The 22,498-nt window shown below is 41.4% G+C and overlaps 1 protein-coding gene across 1 annotated transcript in view; it reads right to left on the bottom strand.

Moving 5' to 3' along the window:
* LOC132381196 (neuron navigator 1-like) overlaps nt 1-14,375 on the bottom strand; it is a 752,075-nt gene extending 737,700 nt beyond the window's left edge. The window contains exon 1 of the mRNA XM_059950487.1: nt 14,177-14,375. The gene's annotated coding sequence lies outside the window, so the exon portion shown is untranslated. The remainder of the gene's footprint in view (nt 1-14,176) is intronic.
* Nucleotides 14,376-22,498: the final 8,123 nt, after the last annotated feature.

Below are 22,498 nucleotides of genomic sequence, written 5' to 3'. Positions count from 1 at the left end.
TCAAGATTTGTCAAAACTGATAATGCTGGAAACACTCAGCAGATCAGGTAGCATCTGTGAATAGTGAGAAGTTTAACATTTCACATCTGAAGTCCTTCAGCAGAACGGTTTTTGTCTGGTAAATGTCTTAGATCTGAAACTTTAACTCTGCCATTCATTACACTGATGACATTTCAGCAACTGAGGATTTCCCGCATTTTCTGTTTGTATCTCAAATTTTCAGAATCTGCAGTTTTTTTTCATTTTCAAGATCTATAAGAATGTTACTTTATGAACCACCATTCCACCTGAGATATCTGACATGCTATCCAGGCTTTCTCAGCGTGAAATGATCACTAATTGATTTAACCCAGAGAAGACAAGCTGCCAGAGAAGACAATGAAGGCAGATGCAATTGGAATGCTTAAAAGTCACTTGGACTGGTACATGGATAGAAAAGGCATGGAGGAATACAGAGATGAAGAGGAATTTCTTTGGCCAGAGGGTGGTGAATTTGTGAGAATTCATTGTTACTGATGGCTGCAGTGGCCAAGGCATTGGGTATATTTGTAGCGGAAGTTGCTAGGGTCTTGATTAGTCGGGGTGTTAAAGGTTATAGAGAGAAGGCACAGGAGAATGGGGTGGGGGGGGCAACAAATCAGCCATGATAGGATGGCGGAATTGACTCAGTCAGCCAGATGGCCTAGTTCTGCTCCCATGTCTTATGTTCTTATGATCTAACATGGACAAATAAAAATAGCGTAGATAGGACTCACAGTCCACACAGGCATGTGTGCCAGAAGGGCCCATTTCTGTGGCTCTATGATTCTATGATAAAATAGTGTTCATGACTGTTTCCTGCTTAAATCACATCCATTGGAAGGCTGGTGTGAATTATTTGTGCAATTTTTGTATGATTCTTCAAACAAGGATGCACAAAATAACTTTATTCCCTGTATGGTTTTAAGCACGTCCATCACTATGGTTCTGGGAGAGCACAGCATTGACCTAGGAGGTATCAAATAAGTTAAAAGCACATCCTCTCCCAAACTGGAAAACTCTCCCTATCCCCTCCAATCTCACAGATCTTTCTCTCATGTTGATACCTCTGCTAACTATGCCACCCTATCCTGTGGCTAGCCTTGCTCCTTAATCCTCCCACTTCAACCACAATACCAGCCTCACCGACTCCTCTGCCCAATACTTTCTCCCACAAAACTACTATCGGCTTCCCTCATTTCATCACCAACCACAAACTCCCGTTTTTCTCAAACGTAGTCATGACCTCATCATTCCAGGTACAGATCACAAGAAGAGAAGAAAAAGGCAAAGGGCTAGCTCCTTCTCTCCTGCTCTATCATTCACTTACAACGGGTTCAGTCTCAGTGTCACTTCCACTCTCCCCAAACCCTTAATTCCCTCCTCCATGCAAAGAAATCTATATTTCTTTTGAATGAACCGCACGATGCAATTTGAGAATTCAAAAGCTTCCTTGGCCTCTCAATGAAGAACTTTCTCCTCAACTCAGCCCTATTTGGTCATTCCTTTATTGTGAAAACGCGGCTGCTCCTACATTCCTTGGTAAAGGGAAACTCCTCTCGGCATGCAGCCTGTTCAAACACTTAAATATTGTTGTAAATTTCAAAGAGATTTCCTCTCATTCTTCTGAACACTTGAGAATGTAATCTCGAACTACTCACTCTCTTCCCCTGTCAACACCTCTGCCTTTCCTGGAAATGATTAGCGAATCTTCACTCTCTTCCTCTAGGACAAAAACAAATTCAATCTAAGGAAAAGATCTGCTTGAGATAACCAGTCCCCCCCTCACTACCATGAAAGTGCTAAGTGATTCACCCACTTTCTATGAACAAGAGTGCAACAGTGCCAATGCTGGCTGGTGTACTGAGCGCAGGAGAGGAGGATCAGACCACATATCTGTAAAAAAAAGCACACAATACCCACAAACATGCATAATGAATGTAGATAAATTGCTGGAGGAACTCAGCAGGCCAGGCAACCCTCATTGAAAAGAGCAAACATTTAATGTTTTGGACTGAGACCCTTCATCAGGACTCAGGGTCTCAGCCTGAAACGTTGACTGCTTACTCTTTTCCATAGATGCTACCTGACCTGCTGAATTCCTCCGGTGTTGCTTTCATTTCCAGCATTTTCTTGTTTGTTAAGAATGCAGATGGTGTTCACAAAATAGTAACCAATCATCTTCTCTCGTCCAGAAAAATTCCCTCCCATTAAGTTAAATGCAGAGATTTACAGACCTTCAATAAGCTCTACAATAAGTACCATTAAGTTAAATGTAGTGGTTTACAGATCAATAATGAATTCTACAAAAAGATCTGAAATGCATATTCCATCCAGAGTCAGTGTCAAATAACTTCCAAGTAAATTACAATATTTCTGTATACTATGATCTCCAACTAAGTTACTATTTGGCAAAAAGCTACTGCCACAGATTTGACTGTCCCTTTAACCAGAATGGGAAACAATCAAAAGAGTTTCAGACACTTAATCTACTTCAATCAGAGATCCCTCTGAGTGTTACAGTTTTTTTAAAAATGAAGAAAACAATGCAACAAGTCACTAACTGCAATTTTGAAAAGACATTGAGTATGTGATGGTAGGTCAAATTTCTATAATAGTCACTTATTTTGCTTTAGAACCACTCCCAATCTGTCCCCAACCCCTAGAGTTTTGTTTTCCATAATCCAGCAATTCATTCCCCAAATTAAGTCATGATTGAAGAGAAGTGTGAAGTGACTCACTTTGGAAGGCTGTATTTGAAAACAGAATACAGGGTTAATGGAAAGATACTTAGCAGTCTGGAGGTTTAAGATAGCACTGGTGATGCCCAGAGACTACTTATTGGCAGCAAAATACAAAACAAATAAGACTACTAAACACTTTATTAGTAGTCTTTAATCTTGATCACCAACAATGTAGAGGCAAGCAGAGGTAGAGTTAGGCAAGGTCAAGGCAAGCCGAGGCAGAGAGAGCAGCGAGGAAAGTCCCGATGTCTGGTTGATTTAAGTGCTGGGCCAAACTGGGAAGGTCAAGTACGGACCAAATTGTGGCAGCAGGGTCCAGGCCCCAGAGCTGTCCAAGAGCGAGGAACGGCCCAATAGTGATACGATTTAAGTGCTGAGCAAGAGGGAAAAGGTCAGGGTGGGACCAGAGGCAGTTCTGCTTGCTGCTTTGCAACGTTTACTCGGCCTTACACCAAACAGAAGTCATGTCCTGCTTCAGCTGCAGCGATAACTGACTGTGTGTCTTTTGTAAAACCAGTTCTGAATGCCATTTGCTTACTTTTATTGATTGTACGGTTTGTCTTTCTTCCTCTTTGTACATTGGGTGGTTGACTCTTTTTTTTCCAAAGTGGGTCCTTCTGGTGTTTCTTTGTTTTGCAGCTACTTGTAAGGAGATGAATCTGAAGGCTCTATAACATATACATACTTTAATAATAAATCTTTTGACCTTTGAACAGTTGGGGTGAACATCCACAGAGCCCTCAAAGTTCTCATGAAAGTCAGTAGGGTGATTAAAAAGGCACACGGTTTATTGGCATTCCTTAGTCAGGGGATTAAGTCCAAGAGCCACAAGACGATGCTGCAGCTCTATAAAACCTTGGTTAGACCACACTTGGAATATTGTGTTCAGTTCTGGTTCTCTCATTATAGAACACATATAGAAGCTTTAGAGTAAGTGTAGAGGAGATTTACCAGGAAGCCGACTACATTAAAGTGCATGTCTTATGAGGGTAGGTTGGGCAAGCTAGGGCTTTTCTCTTTGGAGTGACCGAGGATGACAGGTGATTTGATAGGGGTGCACAAGATGATAAGAGGCATAGATTGAGTTTTTAGCCAGAGACTTTTTCCCCAGGTGGAAATGGCTAATACTGGGGGTCATAATTTTAAGGTAATTGTACGGGATGTCAGAGGTAATATCTATCTATATCTCTCCCTCTCCCCCTCTCTCTCGGAGTGGTGAGTGCATGGGACGAACTGCCAGGGGAGGTGGTATTGGCGATGCTGATTCTGACTCTGATACATCAGGGGAATTTCAGAAACTCCTAGGCAGGCACATAAATGATAGAAAAATGGAGGGCTACATAGGAGGGAAAGGTTAGATCGATCTTAAAGTAGGTTAAAAGGTCAACTCAACACCACAGGTCAAAGGGTCTGTACTGTGCTTCTAGCATTCTGTGTTTTATTATTGAGATACAGCATGCAATAAGCCCTTGCGGCTCTTCAAGCTGCACACCCAGCAATCCCCCGAATTAATCCTAGCCTGATTAGGGGACAATTTACGATGACCAATTGACCTACCAACTGGTATGGCTTTGGACTGTGGGAGGAGACCAATATCGTCAAGGGGGGGAGAAGGTACATACTTCTTACAGGAAGCGGCAGGAATAAACCAGGTCACTGATACTGTAAAGCATTGTGCTCACCACTACGTTACCATGACACCTTATGTTCTGGATTGCTGAGACTTTCCAGTCTTAAAAGCACCATTTCTCTCCTTTCTGCATCTATCTGACCCATCTCATCCTATACCTACACTTGTATCCACCACTCTCTTTCCGGGACCTTCAGGCATACAGACAAATTTCACATGTCACCAGATTTGTACATCTATATGAAAATAAAAGGCTCATTGGATGATAATAGTCTGATGACACACCCGCAACTGGAAATGCAATCTAACTTGGTCATGTACATTGCATCAAAAATGTTCTTAATTCTCTTCATTTTATTTCAGTTTTTCCTCCTGAGCCCTGAGCCCTAATCTATCTCCAAGAATAACTTTGATCATCAAATTTCCATATCTGTTATTTCTCAGTAGATGGACCTCTTGCTTCATGAATTTGAATATTCTCAGTATGAGTCCCACTCCAGAGTCTGAAACTAAACAAAATTCTAGGCTGATGCTCCCGTGTTGAATGGTAGGATGTTCTACGTTTCAAATGTGGAGTTAAGACAAGGGCCCGCCCACTTCAGTAGAAGCAAAAAGGTCCCATGACACTATTCCAAAGAGCACAGAGGTATCTCTGGTGTTCCAGTCCGATAATTGGCCATTAATCAATATTACTAAACAGAATGGAGTCAACAATATATTATTCAGATGTTATCACAACACTTTTTACACTGCTTTTTCATTAAGAACTTAGGTGGGTCATGAATGTGATATATAAATACAAGACCTGGTCTTTGTTCAACTGATAAAGGATGAATAAATACTGGTAAAGAGAGCAAGAGAAAATTAGTATATGCCAGCAAGACATAAAGATACTAGGCTCTCCTACAACCACATAAATAAAGCAATAAAAATAAACTTGGGCTTGTGGCAGATGCAAGAGAAACTATAAAGAGGATTAAAGAAATTACTTAAGGATTGAACAAATTTTGAATCTATTACAAAGTACAATATATGTAGAAATAATTCAGAAAACGCGTAGCTTGAGTTGCTCTCCATTCCTGGCAATCCATTTGCAAACGTTTCATCACCATTTGAGGAGAGTTCAGCAGTGCACTGTTCATCTGTGTTAGGAAATATGATGAAATCTGTTACTGATTTGGTCATGAACACTGATAATGTCTCCTCGTATGATGACGAAACATTTGCAAATGGATTGCCAAGATCGGAAAACAACTCAACCCTACTACAATACGTGTCCCAGAAATACCCAGGAACAAAGGATGTAATGACTGGGAGGCTTAAGATTAATTTGCATCAGTAAATGGAAAGTTATTGAGAAATTAAACGACCAGCAACACAAAATTATAAAATAGATGGCAAAAGATGCAAAAGGTGCATCCATGAAGCACCTCTAACATTCACTGCAGTTTGAAACTGTCTTAATAGGCTGAAAATCACAAATACAACCATAAAGAGAGCACTGAAACAGGGAAGTACAGGCCAGTTGACAGTTAACATCAGTTGTGAGGAAAAATGATGAAATCTGTTACCTGACTTGGTAAACAGACATTCAGAAAGCCATAATTTGATTCAGTAATTTCTGAAAGGGAAATCATGTAATTACAGATCTTATTATCACGTCAAGCACCTTTGCTCCATCTGCCATACCAATCAAGATCTCCCAAAGGCCAGCCATTTTAATTCAACTTCCCATTCCCACACAATCACACCTGCTGATGGCCTCCCTCACTGTCGAGTTGAGACTAGATGTAAATTACAGGTTCAGTATCCTATATCCCACTTCGGAAGTCTCCAACCTTTCAGTCCTTCCTTATCTTCTTCATGATCCTAGTCATCCCCGACACCTTCTCTTACCCCTCCCCATCCCATCCACCTGCCCATCAACCAAAATATTCCTTCCACTGGACCCCTCCCACCTTCTTCCTTTTATTCTATTGTCCATTGCTCTCTCCTATCAGATTCCATCTTCAGCCTATCACACTTCCTCACCTGCATTCGCTCATCAGCTCTTCCACCTCTTCTCTTCCCATTTTATACTGACCATCACCCTTTTTTACTTTCCAGTCCTGATGAAAGAATCAACCTGGAATAGATTTGCTCATTTCCCTCCATAGATACTGCCTGACCAGCTTCTTCCTGTGTTGCTCCAGATTTCTAGCATCTGCAGTCTCTTGTCTCTTTAATTATTGACTTTGGTCGTTCAAAGTAGAGAGCGAGGAGATATAATACATGTGGATTTTAGAAAGATTCAATAATACATCAGGCAAGATGTTACAGAAAACAAACATGGCTTATGGATCTATGTATTAGGTAGTGCACTGGTTAAAGGACTGGAAGTAGGAATTAAGGAGTTGGCATGAGTATATAGTCTGTAGAGTACATAGTATATAGCCAGGGAGAGCCAGTCTCATTGAAACATAAAAAATGTAAAAAGGGTTAGAAGGATAGATAGATGTTGAAAAGCTATTTGATGAAGATTAAGAGCTTCAAACTAAAGGGCAAGTCTCAGACTAAGAGTTTCAGTAGGGAAGAAATTTTGTTACACTGAGGGTCATGGCCTCTTACCAGAGGGCTCAGTTATTTAAAGCTGATATCTGTAGGTTTTACAGACAGGGGATTGATGGAGTGTGGAGATCAGATGGAAAAGTGAACTTGATCCATTATGGTATTATTGGATGGCACAAGTTTAAGGAGTTATACAGATACTGGTATTGTGTGTCCAATCTTGCAAGAGCTAATCTGCTAATCCCACATGAGAGTAATGCAACTGATCAATATTATATATATATATATATATATATATTGATTTAATTATATATTGGATATATTTATATATACGCACACCTTACTATATTTCAACCAAGTGGTGTTAATCCCTCTGGAATTGGGAATCTGGAAGCTTCTACATCCAGAGTGACAACATCAAAGACTATGCTAATGGCAGCTCTCATTGGAAACAATGGAAAACTTGAAATATTCTCATTTTAGCCCGCTACAGCTGAGAACCAAAACTGCATCTATGATGTGTACAGTCAGGAATGAAGTTTGAACGATCCATCACTGCTTTAAACCAATGGAAATAGACGGGACTGCCGCCAGCACAGTCACTCGCGAAAGAGGGGTCGACATGTTGGTCCAATGGTGCATTTTAAAGAACAAGCTTTTTGACTCCCAATACCAACCATTTTGCTGGCAAATGTACAGTGCCTGGTAAACAAAACTGACAATCTCAGAGCTGTGGTGCCAGATCAGAGGGACGTTAGGTACACACTCGTCCTTTGTTTTACAGAATCTTGGTTAACCCCTCCCTTGCCAATTCATCATCAGGATAGGTCAGTCAAATCTCTCAAAAGTAGAGCTGAAGGTGTTTGCCTCATGATCAACTCCTTCGTGGTGCACTAATGTGCCAGTGACGTCCTAATATAGCTCATTAGACCTGGCATATCTTGCAATTAAGTGCCAGCTATTTTACCTGCCATGGGAGATCGCATCGATCTTTTTGTTAGCGTTGTCCATTGCACCTCAGGCTAATGTCAAACAGGCTCTACATGAACTGAGCAATGTAACCAACAGGTGTGAAACAGCATTCCCCATCATGCTGGGGGATTTTAACCAGGCCAGCTGGATAAAGTCACTAAATAATTATCAACAAATCACTTGTAGTACAGCAGGGAATAACACACTGCATCACTGTTACACTAAGATCAAGAGTGCCTACTGTGCTATCCACACCCACACTTCTGTAAGTCTGATCACCTGGCTGCACCTCTACTCCCTGAGTATCAGCAGAGACTGAAAATTGCAGCACCAGTGGTGAGGACCAAGAACATATGGGCCAGGGAGCACTTACAGGACTGCTTTGAATCAATGGACTGGACTGTTTTCAGGGAGTCATCTTCGAGCCAGGATGGGTACACACAGTTGTCACCGATGTCATTAAAACCTGTGTGGATGAGTGTGTGCCTACAAAATCTTACTGTACATTCCCAAGCCAAAAGCCTCCGATGAACCAGAAGGCTCGTAATCTGCTGAGGGCTAGATCTGTGGCAAGTCTGGCAATACAGGTCTGTGTAGGAAAACCAGGTATGACTTGCAGAGGGTGATTTCAAGAGCCAAGAAACAATTTCGGGAGAGGTTGGAGGCGACATCGGATGCACGTCATCTCTCGCAGGGATTGCATGCCATTACTTGCTATAGAGAAAAATCCAACGTCATGAATGGCAGCAATGCTTCATTACCAGACGAGTCAATGCCTTTTATGCTCAGTTTGAAAGGGAGAAGAGAATCACAGCTACGAGGGTCCCTGCAGCTTTCGACGATCCTGTGACCTCTGTCTTGGAGTCTGACATCAGGCTGTTTTTCAAGAGGGTGAACCCTCTCAAGGAAGGAGGGCCTGGAGTACCTGGTAAGGCTCTGAAAACCTGTACGAACCAACTGGCGGGAGTATTCAAAGACATTTTCAATCTCTCACTGCTACAGTCAGAAGTTCTCACCTGCCTCACTGACTATTGTCCAGTAGCACTCACATTAACAGTGATTAAGCGCTTTGAGAGATTGGTCATGGCTAGAATCAACACCAGTCTCAGGATGGACCTGGACCCACAGCAATTTGCTTATCATCACAATAGGTCTGCAGTAGATGTGATCTCAATGGCTCTCCACCTTGAATCACCTGGACAATGCAATCAGGATGCTGCTTATTGACTGTAACTCAGCATTTCACACCATCATTCCCACAGTCCTGCTCAAAAAGCTACCTGGGCCTATGTACCTCACTCTGCAACTGGATCCTTGACTTCCTAACTGGAAGACCACAATCTGTGCAGATTGGAAATAACATCTCCACCTCGCTGACTATTAACACTGGTGCTCCACAAGGATATGTGCTTAGCCCACTGCCTGACTCTCTCTACACCCATGACTGTATGGCTAGGCATAGCTCAAACAGCATCTACAAATTTGCTGATGATACAACCAGATGTTGACGAAACAGCAAACATGATGAGACAGCCCAGTGAGTTGAGTGATGTCAAAGCAACAATCTTGCACGCAATATCATCAAGACCAAAGAGCTGATTGTGGACTTCAGGAAGGATAAAATGAGGGAACACAAACCAATCCTCAGAGGGAACAAAAGTGGGGAGAGTGAGCAATTTCAAGTTCCTGCATGTCAATATCTCTGAGGACCTAATCTGGACGTAGCATACTGATGCAGCTATAAAGAAGGCTAGACAGTGGCTATATTTCATTAGCAATTTGAAGAGATTTAGTTCATCAAATAGCATACTTCAAAACTTCCACAGATGTACCGTGAAGAGCATTCTCACCGGCTGCATCACTGTCTGGTACGCCGGGGGCAGGGGGGAGGGGGTGCTACTGCACAGGACTGAAATAAGTTGCAGAAACTTGTAAAATTAATCAGCTCTACCATGGGTATCAGCCTCCAAAGTATGCAAGAGACCTTCGTAAAGGAGTGCTGCCTTAGGAAGGTGGCATCCATCATTAAAGATCCCTACCACCCAGGACATGCCCTCTTCTCATTGTTACCATCAGGAAGAAAGTACAGAAGACTCAACACACACACAATCAGTGATTCAGGAACAGCTTCTTCCCTTCTGTCATCCAATTTCTAAATGGACATTGTACCCATGAACACTACCTCACTACTTATTTTAATTTAACTGCTTAATGTACATATATGTACTTAATGTAACTCAGTTTTTCTTTCTATATTATCATGTATTTCATTGCACTGCTGCTATAAAGTTAACAAATCTCGTGACTTCTGCCGGTGATAATAGATCTGATTCTGATCATGATCCCCACCAAAAGATACATACCTGAGTACTAGTTTAAGCTATTATGTGTTCGTAAAGCATGTCATAAATCGTTTTTATCGAAATATAGCTACCTCACAAATAAAATAGGGGGAAATAATTCTAAGATGTGGCAAATAAGGCTTGTACGTAAACATTTCCTAACAAATGTATTAAAAGTAAATAAGCTAAAGAGGTAATAATCTGGGTTGTGCTCACATTAATGCATTTTATCTCTGCTACGTATGAAAAGAGAAATTTCAGTCAAGCACTAAGCATTCACCATCATCACATGGCAAGATTCCAAGGCCACTGACTTCTACTTAGTGAATTCAGAAGCTTCTTCGACATGTCACATGATTACTCATAAGTACATGGTCGGCCATGGTCACTTAAAATAGTTTATGAGAAAGGATTTTAGGAAACATTAATATCAAACAAATTAGAGGAACTGTATCTACACATTTCCTGATAATAGCTTGTATTGTTTTACAACTGCCTTTAGCCAACCTTTTATGTGGTCCAGGTTAAGGCTCCACTTATGTAATCCATACGATGCACTACAATCCCTAAATCCCAAGTCAATGTCTCAGATACTCTGTGCCAAGGTTTGTAAAAATATAGATGAAAATGAGTTTCTCAGCAGATATAGGACAGGGACGAGAAAGACAAGTGCAAAAACATCCACAGACAGATGTCCTGGCCTCATCTGCCAGTCAAAGGCAAGCATAAACTGATTTCCTGGGAGGATCAATGATCATGTGCCAGAACGAACTGATGCTGCCAACTGGCAGGTTGGTCATGTGGACAAAACCTCAGCTGGGTTGTCGAGGATACATAAAGGAAGACCACAAGGTTTCCTGTTGGAGCCTGGAACTCATGTCCTCATTTCACTTGATGGAGAACCCTTCAGGGACCCAAATTAAATTTTAACTGGGTTCTCAGGAACATAGTCGAAGAACCATTTGTAAACATCTGAAAACTCCAGCCCCCACCTAGCCAGCTAACCACTGTAAAAACTTATTCTGGCAGTCAGGAGGGATAAGATGTTAAATCCCAAGTACTACTTTAGCCAATATTTAACTTGGCCTTGGTGAGGAAACTGAATGAAGTTCTATCCATAGTCAAGTCAGGTAGCTGAAGCTGAATCCATGGCCAGATAGTCGATGACCTTTTTGAATGGTGGAACAGGCTTCATGGGCCAGACGGGCTTTTTTTGCTCCTATTTCTTATGTTCTTTTTCATATTGCAGCATTAATTCTGGACCGGATATTGATCCTGCATTCTGATACAAAGTGTAAGCAGATCCATTCTGTTCTTGTTCTAATATATGCCCAACAGTACATGGATGTTCTTTCTGTACATTTTCAACTCAGGAAGACAAATAAACCTTGTTTATTTTGGAATGATTTACATATTTTAAAGCTTAGGGAATTCTTGTATACCCCTGGAATTCTATTTTTATTACCTTAAAAGGTCTCAGATTCTCCAGAATTGGCATTCTGAGATCTGCTGAAAAAATATCGATTCTCAACAAATCCATGAGTCAATCTGACTTCCAAAGATGAAAATCAGGATTGACTCTACTATTGCCATGTTAGTGGCACATGGCAATGAGGCAGAGATCCACTCCTGAGGTAATCAGACTTTCTGCAGTAAACGTGCTGTGATTTTCTTGGATACTCAGCAGCAGTAAAAGCTTCTTAGCAGCTTTAAGAATTCACACACTTGGGTGTTGAAGAATGGACCAGGAAATATTACCAAGCAGCCCATGAGAAAGCGAAAGCAAAGAAGGAACAAAGTATGTAAGAGTTAGAAAATGTCAAAAAAAGACAAGGTTGTGTAGTGGGCATCAGAATGGAACAGCGGTACCTGATAGGCTTTTTAAGGAGCTGGCAGACAGGAGAGAACACTTTATATTGGTGAATTTCCAATGATTGGCTGACTTCCAAGTTAAATAATTTCATGTTTTACCAGATTTCTTAGTGCATTATAAGATCACAGTAATATTCCAAGATACGCATCTTGACAATGACCCGAACCCCTTTCTCAAACAATTCTCCCTGACCAAGGAGATATAAAATCAATTCTCTATGTTATGAGTCAGTTTCAAGAGCTAGCATATTCAATCTCGATTTCTTAAAATACTCCCTTTCATTATGGAAAGGTATACAACCCGACCTACCAACTACAAAGCCAGGACAAGGAATAAAATATTAACAAATGTAGAGATAGATTTGCGTTGACTGCCCTTAGAATGGAAAATACAATAAAACCAAAGATCCTTACTTCATCAGAAATTGGTTTTACAGTTGCCCAAGGGAGTAAAACAAATTGACCATTTATTAAGCATACAGTTTAAAGTAAATGAACTGGTTTTGAATTATTATTTTGCAATGTTTAAAATAAAATCATATTATTGATTGCTGTTGTCACTTGAGATTTAAGTTTGTCGCATCAACTGGCTATATTGAATCCTTTCTGCTCGCTGCCATTCAATCCCATAGAGATTCATCAACAAACAGTGTTCTTGTAGTAACTTGCGCCAGTCACTGTTCTTGACATGCAAGCCAAGATTAGGAGCATTGAACCACTGAGCACAGGGGCTTAGTGTAAGCAAGTCCCATTCTGTCCACACCCCTCAATGGGAAGTTATGGCTGAGCCAATTGTGGCATCATTTCAAATCAAAACACCCTAGCTAAAATCAGATAATCAATGCATACCAGGCACCCAACCTACTACACTGACCTGTATAATTCAGCTCGAACAATTTAATGCAACAGCCGCTTCTGATGTGCAACCTGGCAAAAAACTAAACCAAAAAAAAATTTCAAATTGCTACTTCCATTTAATAGTTAAAAATGATTTGAAAAACATAATGCATTTCCACCTGGATTATGCATTGTTCTATTGTATCATGACATCTCTATCATAGAATACAGAATGTCTGCAGCACATATGCAACTTAGCCATTAGCTTCTAAATTGAAACATGCAAAAGACACACATTAAAAAAACACAACCACAAACCACAAAATACAAGTTTTGTCCACTTATTTACCAGACAAAAGTAAAAGCGGTTTCAAACACAAAGAGCTTCTTTACTGTCATTTTACATTACAATCTTAAAGATGTCTACACAAAAATGTCCTCAATTATAAAACCTAACAGAAACAAAACAAAGTTATTTCCAGCTGCAAGTAATAAATCTTGCAGTATTTGCATACACATTTTATATAGGAGATTAAATTTTAAAACAGCTGCAATAAAAGTAACAAACTGGAGTACATTCAGCACCAATTATAGAAGAAGGTCCACAAAAGAATGAATGGACACCTTGCAAATAAAATTAATTTGTAAAGTTGGGGTCCACGTTGTGCAGTCCCATTAGGATCATAGCTTTTCAGGCTCTGAATAACATATTTAGATTTATCTGTGTGCTCTCTTTTGACGTGATTGTAGTTCGATGCTTCTTTGAGAAGAATGCAAAGAAATACACTTCAGTTTGTCGATGTTCACGTTGCAAATGACTACAAACATTATCAACAAAGATGGGGATCAATACAATTTTAATGATCCAAAAGGGAAAACAGCGCAGTAGAATGGGTTTGCAAACATACACACGGCTGGAACTGAGGAGAGTTTAGAACAGGTTTGTCAATGCTTTGCCTCATTTACATGGCAGTTTCATTGGTGGTACCGTTTATTTATTCAGAGGACTGTAGGGGAAAGCAGCCTTAAAGTTTCCGATGGAGAGCAACACATTTGCGGTTGGATCGGTCATGGCTGTATACTGACCCCGCGTCTCTACCACTGCGAGGGCGCTGTTTACACAGACCCCTTCCATTGTGTGACTGCACACAAACACCGCACTGATTTTAATATGTCGCAATTTTCTTTCTTTTATTCCGCTTCCCCAGTATTACCTTTTAAATTAACAATGCTGCCACAAAATTCCTGTCCGAGCCCTCGTCGCCGTTGGTGGTCGTAAGGCAGACCTCAGTACAATCAGTACCCCACGGGCACGGTAATCTCTCCTTACGTTTGTCTTTAAAAGACTCAACAGCCCCACGTACACATTTGGTCGCGTCGGAACCAGCGGTCGGTTGTTCGGCGCTATAAAGCCTTTACCTTGCAGCAGTAACTGGGTTCCGCCTCCTTCCCGGAGCTCGCACCGCCCCCGCGCTTTCTGTCTCCCTCTCGACCACTCGCCAGATCCACTTGTGGAAGACAATGAAACCAGAAGCTTCAGATTCGGGACGAGCTGCGTATTTCAGGCGGCATTTGGGGGGCTCTCTGCGAGTGTGGCAGTTTAAAGATCTAGTAGCTACTTCATTGTCCGTCTTTTACTGAGGAAAATTGCGATTGTGTTTTTATGTTTTGATCAAAATGCTCCGTCTTTCAAACACTGCTGGTCTGCGATTGTTCAATGTTTTGATCAAAATGTGACTTGTAATAGTCATGGCCCGGGCTCAAAGTTTGGACTGGGTGGCAGCACGGATTGTATTGGAGAGGTCTGACTTTTATATTACTGTGTGTGTGTGTGTGTGTGTGTGTGTGGGGGGGGGGGGGGGGGGAGTTCTGCCTGACTCTAGCTGGGGGAGTGTGGACAGAGGAGTTATTTTTCTCAATTTTAGATTCAGGAGATACTCTTGTTGGACTCTTATTACATTATCACTCAGCCCAGAGAGGGAACATCCCTGAGGGATTTTCAAATTGGTTAGCTAATGATATTCCAGCGTCAGACCAGGACCTGTGATTACTTTTGTGTTTATGCCAAAGCAAGGCCACTGAGCTGAGTTCATAACTGACAATACAACAATATTTCTTCAAAGAGTTTGGCTGGAGGAGTATGAACTGGTATTCATTATAAATGAAACTCAACATTCCTGGTTACTAATTTTGATAATATTACTTATTTTGAGATTGGGCCTCTTGATTCTACATAGAACAACAGTACAGCCCAGGAAAAATCTCCTTGGCCTACAATGTTGTGCCAAACTAATTAAATTAGCAATCAAATACCCTACTAAACTAATCATTTCTGCTTACACAATGTCCATATCCTTAAACTTCCTGAACATTCATGGGCCTCTGCACGAAGAACATCTATGGTACTGACCTCCACCATAACCCCCAGGGCATTCCAGGCACCCACCACTCTCTGTGTAAAAACAAAAGTGCCCTAGACTTTGCCTTTGAACTTGTCCCACCCACCTTAAATGCATACCTTCTAGTATGAAGTATTTGAAAACTAGGAATGAAATACTGGTATTTGCGGTATTTTTTTTCCTGACCCTTGAACCCAAATTCCTTGACTAATAAAAGACAAGCATTACATAGGCCTTCTTTACTACACTGCCAACCTATGTAGTCAGTTCTAGAGGCTCCAGCCAGCAGAAACATCACCTCTGCATTACACCCCATCAACCTGCAAGGAAGTTGCATTTTTTTATGAGATTATGGTTTGTCCTTCTGAAGATACTATAGACCCAGTCTGTCTGGTACCTCCTCAAAGGAGAATTCTGCTCCCCACTCCCATTCTGAAATGTTGGCCCAAGGCCACCATTGCTGCCACAATGAGGGCACTCTCAGGATGGAGAAGCAATATCTCATAGTCTATCTGGGTATCCTCCAGCCTAATGGCATGAACATTAATTTCTCCAACTTCTGGTAATTTCTACTCCCTTCCCTTCTTTTCTATTCCCCATTCTGGCTCTCCTCTTAACTCTTCTCTTCACCTGCCTGTCACCTCCTTCTGGTGCCCATCCTCTTTTCATTTCTCTCATGGTCCACTCTCCTATCAGATTCCTTGTTCTTCAGCCCTTTACCTTTTCCTCCTATCACCTGGCTTCTCACTTCACCCCATTCACCTACCTTCCCACTCACATGGCTTCACCTATCACCATCTAGCTTGTACTGTTTCCCACCCTCCCGCTCCTTATTCTGGCCCATTCCTCCTTCCTTTCCTGTCCTGATGAAGGGTCTTAGCCTAAAGCACAGACTCTTTATTCCACTCCATAGATGCTGCCTGACCAGCTGAGTTCCTCCAGCACTTTGTGTGTGTTATCCTCTTAAGTGGCAATCTTCCAAAGCTTTTCTCAAAGTCCAAATACAAGACATCCATTGATTTCCCCCTTATTTATTTTCAAGTTACAGTATCAGAAAACAGGATTTCCTCTTCATGAATCCATTTTGTTTGGCCCAACCTAATTTTATTACTTACTGCCCATTATGCCATTGATGGTTAGGGCAGCAATGAAGGTCCTCCATCTCTGGCAGTGTTCAGGGCTTCCTTCATCATGTCAATAGCTTCCTCTTGGTTTTCACTATTGTCATTCGTGCAAGTGGAGACTCAGGAATACTGTTGCACTCATTTGTAGAAGGGTTCTTTATTTTGTTTTACCAGAGTTATTAGCCCTGAGCTGAACCCCCAGCTTGGAGGGCCAGTGGACCACTTTCAGTCTGGGCTCTACCCTTTGAGCTGTTTGGAATGGGTGATCCAAAGCATAAAGCCTTGACTCCAGCCAACATAGCTCTCCGAGTTATTGAGGCACGCAAGACTCCAAACCCAACGACAAGTTTGTGGTCCAATGTAATGTAAATTACATTGCCATTTATAAATAATATTCTGCATTTTCCTTGCCCCTGATAGAATGTTGCCTGTTCCTACCCATTTTATCTCCCATTTCCATAACGAGTTATGTTGTATTTGCTGCCTTCCATATTTCAGAACGGATGGAACTTTGAGGAACAGTGTGCCATTATCTTTAGAATCACCTCCTTCAAACCCTTAGAATGCAGAATATCAGATTTATTGGTCCTCAGTGCCATTAATTTTGCCAGTTTTGTTTTATTAATGCCCTGAAAGGATATGTAAAGGAAAGTAAATCAGAGATTATATATGGTGCCCAAGTGCATTCCAGAGATTCTCCAAGCACCAGTGAGTTTTTTGGTAACTGATTCAAAACCAGTGCTCTTTACCTTTGTTGTATGATTGTGCATTTCAGATTAGGAATGGTCACAGAGAATGAAGCGGAGCACCTCTGCAGATTCCATTGATCATTTTAGTCTTTCTATCAGATTTAAAGATTCAGTTTCTGTGTGACCATCAAAGTGTTTTGAGATACTGGAGCATTATTTCTTCTGATGATATCTGTTAGATAATCGAGAAAGAAGAAAAAACATCAAAGAGTTCTATATAATTCATAGAATGAGTGGTGATGATTCAGAAAGCAGTGTATTTGCATCTTCCAAAAAACTTGCATATGCACTGCTGAAGTTCAGTAGACTATGTGCCAGTGGATTATGAAGATGTGAGCTATCATAACACTTCATGAATTCTCATGGTCGTTACCGTGATTTCCTGTCAGGCATGGAAAAATTTGCTTAAGTTCTGCACCATTTACAAAATAATCACTTCTCTGGATGGATCATAACATTTACTTTTAAAATGAATTAAAATGTTCCATGATCTGCTTTCTGAGTGGAAATTCCCTTTGTTTTTAGTGGGTCAAAGTCCAAGAACTTCTTACAAAACAACCCTGTGGAATGCATTATTCTTCTATATACTGCTTGGGACAAGCAATTAATGCCAGCTTTAGCAATAACAAATACCATCCGAGTACAAAGAAAGACATCCTAACAGGTCATCCTCAACACCTGCTGAGCTTGTAATAGGTATTTATAATAATAATTTTAATAGTAATTTTAAGACTCTGGTCCAGAGAATCATACAACTCTGAAGCAGGTCCATCAATTTGCTAAGTCTGTTGAACAGCATCAGAGGTCAGAATTGAACCAGGATCACAGCAACTGTGAGGCAGCAGCTCTATTAGATGAGGCACAGTGCCATGAAGAGGAAGGTGGGCAAGGAGGAAAGCGCTCATAGCTTTAGTTATGATTGCCAATTTTGTTTTTGGCAGCACCTTTGTTGGAACAAATTTAGTTCAGCTTCTTCATTAACAAAAGGCACTTGGGATCAAGGATGTGTTGAAAAACTCGATCTAAATTGGCTTGGTGATAGTGGTGGATGGACTTCTTTATGACTGGAAATGCAATACAGCAGTGATTGGTGCCAGGCCCATAACTCACTACAATGAGATTGTTGGTGGTCTGACGGATAAATTTGTAGATGTCACAAAAATTAGTAGAGTGGTTGATAGTGAAAAAAGTTGTCTTAAGGATCTTGAAGTTTGATGCAGGCACATAGGATTTAATCCAGAAAAATATGAGTTATTGCACTTTTCTGGATTAAATTCTATCAGTCACCATCCAACTTTCCAGCTGATCCTTGTCCCGCTATACCCTTGGGCAACCTTTTCTTCCTTCAAATCTAACCACTGAAAAGTCACATTCTAATAGGGCATATGAATTAAGTGACAGGGGGCTTCGGAGCATGAAAGTACGAAAGGTGTTTGGGGTGAAAGTGGCCACACAAGTGGACAGGCTTATATAGAAGCTGATTGGTATGCCTGCCTTCATTGGCTATTGTCTATAATGGCATGGAGGTACATTGCATGGATGTTGCTGGTCACCACACTACAGAGAAGATGTGGTAGTAATGGAGAGTGTGCGGAAGAGATTCACAAGAATGTTGCCTTGAATGAAGAGCTGAAGTTATGGAGACAAATTAGGTAGGCTGGTTTATTCTTGTTGGATCTTAAGAAGCTGAGATAGTTTCATAAACTGATATAGTTTCATGAACTAATATAGTTTCATAAAATTTTGGGGGGCATCTATGATGGGGTTCATCGGTCATGGTTGGCACCTCTTCCAGGAGAAAGAAAACACTCATCTCAAAGTTCTGCTGCCCTGTGGCTAAACTCACTCATAGGGAAACTTTTGGGCTCTGCTGTTCCTTGGGTTCATCAGATGCGCGGAGAGGGGGAGCTTGCTACGTGGGCAACAGCTAGTTCTTCATATTGCAATGCCCTGGCTGGTGTATCTAGACAGCTAGAATGCAACATCCATGGTCAACCTTGACCAACCGAGGTCTCTCTATAGGATAGACAGAGCAGGGGAGTCTAGAACTAGATGACACAGGCTTAAGGTGACGGGGAGAAAATTAAAGGCTACCTGAGAGGAAAGCTCTGCGTACAAAGAGTGGTAGTTATCTGGAAGAATCCTCCAAGAGGAGTTAGTAGAGGCAGATACAATTACAGCATTTAAAAGACATTTGGATAAGTCCAATAACTAGATAGAAATAGCATAAAATGATACACGGTCCATGTCAAGCAAATGGGATTAGCCTACTCAGGCGTTATGTTTAGTATGGATGAGGTGAGTCATAAGGGTCAGATTCTGTACTGTTCAAGTATATGATTCTACAGTCCTATAAATTTATATTTTTGCTCACCAGTTAGTCTGAAAGTCAACAATGATCAAGCATACAACTCAATGTCGTCAGAGGATTTAAAGTTATATTGCAATGGCTATGATATCTATTCTTCAAAGAGCTGAATAGAAAGTAGATATACGAAGACTGCTCTCAAATTCGTTGACAACTGGCTGGGCATCTTGTTGGCAGTTGTAAGGGTTAGCCAGGAGATCACAGTCCCCGCTATTGAAGGCTGTAGTGGACATTACGCATGTGTGGCAGGAGGAAGCCACTGAAGTCAGAAGCAAGGGTGAGGAACCACTCCTACTGAGCTTCAGGAGACACATGCTGTAAGTGGTTAAATTAAGTTGATAGGCTACAAGGAAATAGGAGGGGTAATGGGACTGAGGCCATTTCTCTCCTTGGAAACAGTGCAGCTAGAGGACCAGATGTTTCTCTAGACACCACTCCCATTCCTCACTGCCTTTATGTTCATTTTAACTGATCACTTCTCCCCCAATCCATCAATTCCTGCTCAATGCACCTCCTCACACCTTCTTCAGTCCAGCAGCATTGATATTCAACTTCAATGCTATGCATGGAGCTTACAATTCTAATATGAAATTAAATGCCATAATGCATTTGGAAAAGTGATTGCTCAATAAATAGTCTAGAAATTAGTTAAATCATTCCAAGCCTGGCAAAAACAGCTCTGGAGTATCCCACAAAATTTGCAATATGTCATATAACTTAAAGTTTCCTGACCTAGTAAAATGTTGATAACTCACTTCCCAGCCATTCATAAATCTAGATGTTTCAGCACCTGAATTAGCAGTTGATGCTTGTCATGCACTCTTCTACTTGTTAGGCCCCTGGATCCCATGTTGTCTTCCAGCTCACCTGGAATCCTGTTCCTAGACTCCCCTGTAAATCAGTTGGGTTTCTGTGGCCCTATTCTCTTCCTATCCACTGGAGTCCTGGTTCCTCTGCACCTTCTGACTCATCAAAGCCCCACTTCTGCTTCCATCCAAGTCATTAGGGGCCTGTTGCCTGCAACCCCTTCCACTCACCAAGCCCCAGTTCCTTTGACAAGGTGCTACATATCAGGCTGCTTAACAAGGTATAAGATCATAGTATTACATGAAGGATATTATAATGGATGGAAGATTGGCCGACTGGCAGGAATAAAGGGGGCCTATTCTGGTTGACTGCTGGTGTTCTGCAGGGGTCAGTATTGGGGCCACTTCTTTTCACTTTATATGTCAATGATTTAGATGATGGAATTGTTGGCTTAGTGGACAAGTTTTCAGATGGTACCAAGAATGGTAGAAGGGCAGGTAGTGCTAAGGAAACAGGGAGTCTGCAGAAGGACTTAGAACGATTGCAAGAATGGGAAAAGAAGTGGCAGGTGGAATATAGTGTAGGGAAGTGTGTGGTCATGCACTTTAGTAGAAGGAATAAAGGCCTAGATTATTTTCTAAATGGGGGAAAAATTAAAAAATTAGAGGTGAAAAGGAACTTGTGCAGGATTCCCTAAAGGTTCAGCTGCAGGTTGAGTCATTGGTATGGAAGGCAAATGAAATGTTAGCATTCATTTTGAAAGGAACAGAATATAAGAACAAGGATGTAATGCTGAGGCTTTATAAGGCATTGATCAGACCACACGGAGTACTGTGAGTAATATTGAGCTGCTACCTAAGAGAGGATGTGTTGGCATTGCAGAGGAGATTCACCAGAATGATTCTGAGAATGAAAGGGTTAACATGTGAGGAGCGTTTGACGGCTCTGGGCCTACTCTTGCTGAAGTTTAGAAGAATGAGGGAAAGACTCTCGTTGAAACCCATCTCATTGAAACGGATGTGGTGAGATTGTTTCCTATAGTGGGTGAGTCCAGGACCAGAGGGCACATCCTCGGGATAGAGCGAGTCCATTTAGAAGAGATGAGGAGGAACTTTTTCAGCAAGTGTCTGGTGGATCTGTGGAGGCCAGGTCTTTGAGTATATTTAAAGTGGAGGTTGATCGTTTCTTGACTAGTCAGGGTGTTAAAGGTTACAGGGAGATGGCAAGTGACTTGGGTTGAGAAGGATAATATATCAGCCATGATGGAATGGCAGAGCAGACTCAATTTGCCAAATTGCCTTATTTGCTCCCATGTCTTTTGGTCTTATGGTTCCAACACTTCCTTCCACTCACTGAGGCTTCTGTTCTAACGCTCCCTTCCTCCCACCAAGGCCCTTGTTCCAACGCTCCTTTCTGCTCACTGAGGCCCTGGTTCGAATGCTGTCTTCCACTCACTGGGACCTCATTTCCCATGCTCTCCTTAAGCTGACCAGGATCTCTTTTCCTGTACACCATTTAAACTTACTGGGTTCCCTGCAAAATGTATAATACTGTGTATAACTTCTGAAAACAAAGTGACTCAAAGATTGTGTTGGGGATTAATGGGGAATAACATCCAATATCTGGAAAATTTGCTCAACGTGCACCACCAAAATCTTGGATATGTCAGATTATTGAAGTCTTACAGTGCCACATAAATCACACATGCAGCTTCCTTGGAGTGTGCATAGTCACCTGACGTCATATTAATTCTGCAGGAGCTTTGGAAATTTCTTCTCTTCCTTATAGATGTACAGGGATCTCCAAAAGTAGCAGGCATATAAGAACTACATTTGTTCATCTGAGCGCCACACTCGCATAGCCGTTAGCGCGACACTATTACAACTTGGGGCATTTTGGAGTTAGGAGCTCTTTTCTAGTGCTGTTCTGAAATGAATCTGTACATCCTCCATGTGGGATACTTCGATGTTCCCCAGGTGTTCCAATTTCCTCCCACAGTCCAAAGATGTATTGGGTAGGTTAAATGGCTTTATAAATCATTATTATCATCACTATGTGCTGTGTTGTATGACGGAGGAAATCATAGTCC

The sequence above is a fragment of the Hypanus sabinus genome, chromosome 25, assembly GCF_030144855.1.
Source record: "Hypanus sabinus isolate sHypSab1 chromosome 25, sHypSab1.hap1, whole genome shotgun sequence".
In the NCBI taxonomy this organism is placed as follows: domain Eukaryota; kingdom Metazoa; phylum Chordata; class Chondrichthyes; order Myliobatiformes; family Dasyatidae; genus Hypanus; species Hypanus sabinus.
The sequence above is the reverse complement of the archived record's forward strand: the minus strand, read 5'-3'. Positions and strand labels throughout refer to the sequence as shown.